The sequence below is a fragment of the Ailuropoda melanoleuca genome, chromosome 15 (genome assembly GCF_002007445.2).
Source record: "Ailuropoda melanoleuca isolate Jingjing chromosome 15, ASM200744v2, whole genome shotgun sequence".
Classification (NCBI taxonomy): domain Eukaryota; kingdom Metazoa; phylum Chordata; class Mammalia; order Carnivora; family Ursidae; genus Ailuropoda; species Ailuropoda melanoleuca.
This window is the reverse complement of record NC_048232.1, coordinates 78,963,422-78,972,181: the sequence shown is the minus strand read 5'-3', so window position 1 is coordinate 78,972,181 and position 8,760 is coordinate 78,963,422. Positions and strand designations below refer to the sequence as shown.

General features: G+C 43.7%; 1 long non-coding RNA gene across 3 annotated transcripts in view; it reads left to right on the top strand.

Annotated features, from left to right (window-relative positions):
• The window catches only part of LOC109490605, a 206,965-nt gene that overhangs the window by 46,646 nt on the left and 151,559 nt on the right, over positions 1-8,760 (top strand). For all 3 annotated transcript variants that reach the window (XR_004620693.1, XR_004620692.1, XR_002143939.2), the window contains exon 2: positions 1,676-1,783. This is a non-coding gene — a long non-coding RNA (uncharacterized LOC109490605). The remainder of the gene's footprint in view (positions 1-1,675; positions 1,784-8,760) is intronic.

The window sequence follows — 8,760 nt, the reverse complement described above, 5'->3', positions numbered from 1 at the left end:
AAGCTCAGCAGGAAGACAAGAGGGCAAGGACATCCCAGGTAGAAGAGCAGTGTGGAGGTGAGAAAATAGGAGGCATTCTGGGAACTCCAGGTCCCTGTCTCTGGGCAGCCTAAAACCTTTCCAGATGAAACCACGCTGTTAGTGTGCCTCCCTCCCCAGCACCCCAGTCCTACTCAATGTCTCTGCCATTCCTTAGCCCTTCACTCCTTCCTCTGTTTTGGTTATTGCTGGGTTTGACCTTCATCCATGTTCTCTCTTCTAGACATGGGTGAGCATCTGAAGACGAGGAGCCTGTGTCATGCCCTCTGTGATCACCCCAGATTGTTGTCACCCATCGCACGTGCTTATGGTCGCCAAATAAATGGTGGTTCATTGGAGCAGTGGTCTCATCCCTGGGAGATTTCCAGTCTTAGGTTAGATTAGCTCATGTTAGGAAGATCAAAGCCTTCTCCAGCTTGACCTCAGTCTGGCAAACGGAGAGAAGATTGCTTTTACTTGCTTTTACTGAGTGTCCATGATGGCCTAGGCAGCATACTAGGCAGGTCATTCACTCATCCATCTATCTATCCTATCATTCATTCATTCATTCATTCATTCATTCATTCATTCTTTTTTAAAGCAAATTTCAATTATACAATACTGTGTTATCAACTGTAGTCACCATGTTATACATCAGAGTTTACTCATCATAGAGCTGAAAGTTTGTATCCTTTTACCAACCTCTTCCTATTTCCCCCACCCCCCAGGCCCTGGCAACCACTTTTCTAATGTGTCTGTGAGTTTGACTTTTTTGAAGGTTCCACATGTACGTGGTATCATTCAGTATTTGTTTTTCTCTGTGGCTTATTTCACTTAGCATTATGCCCTCAAGGTCCATCCATGTTGTGGTGAATGGCAGGATTTCCTTCTTTTTCATGGCTGAATGATATTCCATTCACACACACACACACACACACACACACACACACACAGACCCCTACATCTTCTTTATCCATTCATCTGTTGACACACAAATAGGTTGTTTCCATGGCTTGGCTATTGTGAGTAACACTGCAGTGGACATGGGAGTGCAGCTGTCTCTTTGATATCCTGTTTTCATTTCTTTTGGATATGTACCTGAAAGAGGGACTGCTGGATCGTATGGTCATTTGATTTCAAGTTTTTGAGCAATCTATGTACTGTTTTCCACAGCCTCTGCATCCATTTACGTTTCCACCACCAGAGCACAAGTGTTCCCTTTTCTCCACATCATCGCCAGCACTTCCCTCTTGTTTCGTTTCGTTTCTCCTTTCCTTTCCTTTCCTTTCCTTTCCTTTCCTTTCCTTTCCTTTCCTTTCCTTTCCTTTCCCTTTCCCTTTCCCTTTCCCTTTCCCTTTCCCTTTCCTTTCATGATAGCCATACTAACAGGTGTGAGGTGGTATTCGTTCATTCATTCTTGGAGCACCTCATATGTGCCAGGCACTATTCGAGACAGGGGTCCTATCATGGAAACCAAAGTCCCTGCTCACATGGGGTTATACTCTAATGAGAAGGACAAGCAATGAAGGATGAAAAAGATACAGAATATCATACAACGTAACATGATGTAATATAATTTATAATATAATATGTAAGAGTTTATCGAATACTCCCATCACCCTGTAGTACGAGTATGATTTTTTTTTTCATTTTAAAGATGAACAAACCGAGGCTGAGAGAAGTTAGTAACGGCATAGCTGGTGTTGCAAGTTGCTGCCTGACCCCTCTGTATGGCGCAGCCTGAACTTTGATGTAGAAGGTGCACGTAAGTATCCCAGACCCACATAGTCGTGGCGCACTTGGGCACAGAGTTTCCCTCTGTAAGCCTCAGTCTTCCCACCTGGAAAATGGGTCAATAGATGCAATCTCCAGGAGGCTTATTGTGAGGCTAGTGAGTGAATAAGGCTGTTTGCAGAGTTCTTTTTTTTCTTTTTTTAAAGATTTTATTTATTTATTTAACAGAGATAGAGACAGCCAGCAAGAGAGGGAACACAAGCAGGGGGAGTGGGAGAGGAAGAAGCAGGCTCCCAGTGGAGGAGCCTGACGTGGGGCTCGATCCCATAACGCCGGGATCACGCCCTGAGCCGAAGGCAGACACTTAACGACTGTGCCACCCAGGCGCCCCTGTTTGCAGAGTTCTATAAAATCTTTCATGATGTGCCTCAAATGGCTGGGACAGTGAAAAATGTGCCCTAGTACCAATTCTCAGTGTCCTCGAATTGGCCCTTTGTGCACAATTGGTTGGTCTGTTCCTATTGCTCTGAGAGAAACCCACTCCAGAGAGGGCAGGCCCAGATGCTGTGTCTTGGTGTGTGTTAGAAGGGAGTGTTTCCCCAAAGTTCTCTGCTAACAGCCTGCATACAGACTAGCCATTTCCCCTGCTATAAATAAAGGTGGCCTCACTGGCTCTGTGGTTGGTAGGAAATATCAATAACACTAATTATGGAAATTGCATAATGCATCATTAGTTAGTAATTATGACTTTGTCAAGTGCCTGTTAATTTTTATGTAAGAATCACTCAATGTGTGACATGGAAATATTAGCTTGTCATCTAGCTTTCCTTTCTGGTGGGGGGAAGAGGGATCTTGAAAGTTTAGGTTAATGATGTGTCAGGTTGAAGGAAGAGGAGGAGAGGAGGGGGAGCAGCAGGAGGAGGGGAAGGAGGGGGAGGAGGATGGGGCGGGAGAAAGGGAGGAGGAGGGAGGGGAGGAGGGGGAGCCGAGGAGTGTGTAGTGGACAGATGTCACGCATGGAGAGAGGCAGGTGGGAGGACTTCCGAGCTGGCCTAAGAAGGTGAATCATGTCAAACAGGTCTCCTGCTTCTTATCCCAGAACCAAAGGGATGTGTGGGGTGTTGACACATTTCCCTAATAAGACGGCATTATCATTTTACAGCCTCCCCGGAGATTCTTGGCATGTCTCATTTTGCTTGAATAAATTATTAATTTGGTCTAATTAGGCTCATCCAGCAGCTGGGAGGCAGGTTGAGCTAATTCGGGATTCCTGTGTGGGTCTGCCTGCCTGTACGCCTTGGAGGGGGTTGGGGCAAGAGGGAGGGCAGAGGAGAGGGGAGTTAAGGTTTTATGCAGTTCCACCCACTTGGGACTATTTCTTGTCAGGCACCTGTCCCTAGTGGAGAGAGCTAAGAACCTGTGTCTTTCTCGGGGCCCCTGGATCCTAATTCCAGCTGCCTCCTTCAGGAGAGGACATGGTTCAAAAGAATGGATGATGTCAAGTTGTCCCCCAGCCCAGTGTTCACGGAGCTCTATAATCAGGCATGCATCTACCAGGTTTATTCTCTTGGGGTTTTAGCACAGGCCTTAAAGCAAGATGGCTCTGGGTTCAGAACATGGGCTCACCACAACCCCCAACCCCCCTGCTGGGCCACAGCCCTTTGAACTCAGGAAGTTATGTCAGCTCTCTGTGGGCTCAGTCACAGTGAAATAGTAATGACTGGCCCTTGGCTCATCACTGTGAAGATGAATCGAGATGATAAATGCATGTAAACCTCCCAGTGTGGAGTCTGGCACATCGTAGGTGTTCGGTGAATGGTGGCCATGAAGTTCCCGAGAGAAGAAGGACAGAAGTGGTTACAGCTATTTTATTATACTTGGAGAAATTAAGATCCACGGAAATGTTGTGACTTATTTAGAACAGATGAGACGAAGTCCCTATCCATTGTTCTTCCTGTCCCGCCAAGCCACCTCTGAAAGTCGACATTGGCATTTAGCTATTAATTTCTTTTTCTTATTTCAGAGAGCATGAGAGAGAGAGAGAGCATGAGCAGGGGTGAGGGGCAGAGAGAGAGGGAGAAGCAGACTCCCCACTGAGCAGGGAGCCCCACATGGGACTCAGTCCCAGGACCCCGGGATCATGACCTGAACCAAGAGCAGACGCTTCACCGACTGAGCCACCCAGGCACCCCTATTCATTTCTTTTTCCACCGAAGTTAGTGCTTTCATAGGCAATGACAAAACTAATGTGCTTAAGAGCACCTCGTATATTTTAATGGCATTCAAATCCCTCTGACATTTCTTCCCATGTAAAAAGGTTTCAAGATTGAACTTGTTTTTGAGAGAACCAAATCATCTTCATGGGTTTTCCTGTCTTGTGGTGCTCAACAAGCTGTTTCTGGGCGGCAGCTCCAGCATCTGCCGAGCCCCCCGCGGAGCCCCCAGACCTGGTGTGCGAGCCCGTGTGGGGTCGTCCCTCCTTATGTGTTTGTCTCCCAGGCTGGGCTTTGAGTGTCTGGAGGAGATGCATCTTCCCCCAGGTGAGGGGCTGCAGACTGGGCGCCCTTCCAGGCCAGGAGCTGTCTCTCATCTCGGTTTCCCCTGCTCAGTGGATGATGCTTGGTAGCCTTTCTAAATCTTCTTGATGAATGACGAGAGGACACTCAACGACAGAGCTGTAGTGGCTGTCATTTCATCTTTCTTCAGTGCCCAGGAGGTGCCGTAGCAGCTCAAGGCCATCCATTTAAATCAATCCAAGCACATAATAAACATCTCCCACGCACCAGCCCACACAATCAGAGGGTCAGAGACTGCCCGACTCCCCTCTGGTGTGGACAGGGGTTGGGGGGTGGACTGGGACTGAGGACAGAAGAAGGAGGCAACTTGTGCAAGGCCACCTATATTCAACTCTTCCCTCTCCATGGCCCCTTTCATCAAACTGGGCTGACCGGTTGACTCTTCCATTTACATATATATATCTATATAGCTATACATGTAAAAAATGTTAATTCCAGTATAGTTAACGTATGGTTCAATTTATTATTGTATTAGTTTCAGGGGTACAATGTAGTGATTCCACACTTCGATACATCGTCCGGTGCTCATCATGACAAGTGCCCTCCTGAATCCCCATCACCTGTGTAACCCATCCCCCACCCGTCTCCCCTCTTGTAACCGTCAGTTCTGTATTGTTATGAGTCTATTTCTTGGCTTGTCTTTCTGTCTCTCTCTCTCTTTTTCCTTTGCTCATTTGTTTTGTTTCTTAAATTCCACGTTATGAGTGAAATCATACAGTATTTATCTTTCTCTGACATATTTCGCTTAGCATAATATTCTACAGCTCCCTCCATGTTGCAAATGGCAAGATTTCATTCTTTTTTATGGCTGAATAATATTCCATTGTGTGTGTGTACACATATATACCACATCTTCTTTATCCATTTATGTATCAATGGACACTTGGGCTGCTCCCATATCTTGGCTGTTGTAAATAATGCTAACATAGGGATGGATGTATCCCTTTGGATTCTTTGGGAAAGCACCCAATAGTGTGATTGCTGGCTCAGAGGGTAGTTCTGTTTTTAACTTTTTGAGGAGATACCGTTTACCATAGTGGCTGCACCAGTTTGCATTCCCACCAACAGTGCACAAGGGTTCCTGTTTCTCCATGTCCTCGCTGACACCTGTTGTTTCTATTTACTCTCCTCTCTCCCACTTCATGCCAAGATTGCGGGACCCCTCCCCACAGGTCTTTCTTTTCTTGTCTGTTCTATCTCGGGTTGCTTAGCTTCATAAACATTAGTGACAGAGTCTCCTAAAACAAGGTGTCTTTGTCCGATTCTGCTTCTTAAAGGAACCTACTGTAGCTGTTCAATGCCTTCTCCTTGTCTAAGGAAAACAGATCTGTACAAGCTTGCTCAAGCAAGCTTGAGTGCGTGTGTGTGGGGGGGTTTATGGAATTTGTCCAACTGCTTAAAACAGTGCTGGGTACGTGGTGCTATATGAGCATTTATTGCTGCCGTTATTATTTTTATTACTATATTTTTATTTTTAAAGATTTTATTTATTCACTTGGAGAGAGAGAGAGAGAGAGAAAGAGCTAAAGATTTTATTTATTCACTTGAGGGGGACAGAGAGAGATAAAGAACACTAGTTGGGGGAAGGGCAAAGGGATAGGCAGACTCCCCACTGAGCAGGGAGCCGGGACGTCGGGCTGGATCCCAGACTCCAAGATCACGACCTGAGCCAAAGTCAGACACTTAACCAACTGAGCCACTCAGGCACCTCTTATTATCATTATTTTAAAGATTTATTTATTTATTTGAGAGAGAGAGAGAGAGAGAGAAGTGAGGGGTGGGGAGGGGCACAAGGAGAGGGAGAGAATCTCCAGTAGATTCCCCACTGAGTGTGGAGCTGAAGGGGGACTCGATCAAGACCTGAGCTGAAATCAATAGTTGGAACTCAACCGATGGAGCCCCCCAGGCACCCCGCTACTGCTTTTCTCATTGCCTATTGTCGCTGTTGTTGGTAGTATTATTCAGTGTAATGGAATGCAAGGGTAACAAACCAATGCATCAGGACCTCTGGGAACTGGAATGGGGACTCTGCATATGTGTTACATGTTTGAGGAAATGTCGTTGACACAGCCTGTGCTTTAATTGGATTCTCAGAGTGGCTCACAACCGCCCCGACAGTCAAGAGCCATTATCCCTACAAACTTTGTCCTTGAATTGAGCCCAACATCAGAGAGCTGTGTATCTGGACTTCACTACTTCACCGTCTCGGCCCTTGTAGAATTGCTTTCACATTGAAGGACATTGTAAGAACCTAGAGCAAAAAAAAAAAAAAATGAAAGAAAGAAAGAAAGGAAAAAAGAAAAAGGTCCTTGGATTTATTGAGGGATATAATAGAAGTTGTGTCTGTTCCCTTGTCTACTTTCCCCTTTACTGGGGACTAGGTTCTCTGAGGTCTCTGCATCAGGGAGAGTGTCATTCTCCTGACTGGTTTGTATTTAATGCTTGGGACATTAGAAATGTTAAAATAATGCCCATGTTTTTCTCTCAGAGTCACTTCTCCACTAGCCTCTAGCGAGGCTTTTTGGATGAATTTTATGCTAATCTGACTTTATCATATAGTTCCACCCTATTTCCCTTTTGCTTTGATTTCATCATAAAAAATTGTTTTATTACAAGCATCTCCATAAGCCACACTGATTCCTTTCAGATCTTAAGTAGGATATCAGTGAACAAATACTCATCATCACACAGTACTGTACCTTGTAAAAAAATCTGCATGTGACCTGTGTGGCTCAAACCCGTGTCTTTCAAGGGTCAAGTATGTGTGTTTAGAATTTTCACTTTATTCTTGATTACTCTTCACTTTTTTTTTGTTTTTTTCTGTTTTTAATGTTTTTTTATTATATTATGTTAGTCACCATACAGTACATCCCCGGTTTCCGATGTAAAGTTCGATGATTCATTAGTTGCTCTTCACTCTTCACTTTTTTATCTTCTGCCTCCATTTCTGTCTCATGCGCCTTTTGTATACTTTCTTCAAATTTATCTTCTGTTTTGCCAATAGTCTCTTTAGCTGATTCTAATTCAACCTATTCACTGCGTACTAAATTTTAGTTGTATTTTTACTTCTATAATTCTGTTTAAAAAATATGCCTGGTAATCCTGGTTGTCTCATATTTCCCTGTCATCCTTTGAGTTCTCTCTATCCTTGCGTAACATGATATCTTGATGTCTTCCTATAGTGTTAACAGTAAAACCTTGGAATCACGTCCTGTGGATTCCTCCAACTTTCTTTTTAAAGACTTCTCTGGCCATCTTAAGTCTCTTACTTGTCCATATATTTTAGAATCAGCTTATTAGTTTCTTTAGAAAAGACTGCTGTGGTTTTAATTAAGATTGCCTTGAATTATAAATAAATTGGAAGAGAATGGACATGGTATCTCCCCACTTACTTAGATCTTGAATTTTTTTTTTTAAAGATTTTATTTATTTATTCGACAGAGAGAGAGACAGCCAGCGAGAGAGGGAACACAAGCAGGGGGAGTGGGAGAGGAAGAAGCAGGCTCATAGTGGAGGAGCCTGATGTGGGTCTCGATCCCATAACGCCGGGATCACGCCCTGAGCCGAAGGTAGACGCTTAACCGCTGTGCCACCCAGGAGCCCCTAGATCTTGAATTTTTAATAGAGAGGCCTTGCACATCTTTTGTTAGATTCATTCTTTGGTGATTAATTTTTTAAAAATTTTATTTATTTATTTATTTTTAATAAATTTGTTTTTTATTCAGTTAGACAACATATAGTACATCATTAGTTTTTGATGTAGTGTTTAATGATTCATTAGTTGCGTATAACACCCAGTTTTCGTCACAACACTTGCCCTCCTTAGGGATGCGCTAGCTGAGTGGTGATTAATTTTTGATGCTATTTTTAATTAGGTTGTTTTAAAACAATTCATCTTCCAGTTGTTCCTGTCTAGTGCATGGAAATACAGTGGATTTTTATGTACTGTTCTAGTGTCCAGTGAACCTGCTAAATTCACCTACTAGTTTTATTTGTGTGTTTGTCGATTCCTTAGAGTTTTCTGTATATAAACAATCTTTTTATCTGTGGATAAGTATATCTTTATGTCGTCCTTTCCAATCTTTCTGCCTCTTATTTCACTTTGTTACTTTCTTGTTCCTGGTAGGATGTGGTGAGATCATAGACCCTTGCCTTGTTCCTGCTGTTAGCGAGAAGGCGTTCAGTGTTTCGTGCTAAGTGGGATGTTAGCTGTAGGTTTTTCTTAGATGCTCTTTATCAGATTGAGGAAGCTCCTTTCTGGCTTTCTGAGAATTTAAAAATCATGAATGGGAACTGAGCTTTGTCAGGTCTCTTCTACATCTTTTGAGATGATCTTGTGATTTTTACCCTTCATTCTTTTAGTGTGGTGACTTACGTTGCTTGCTTTCTTTTTTCATCACAATTGGTGCCCTCTTTAATACCCATCACCCAC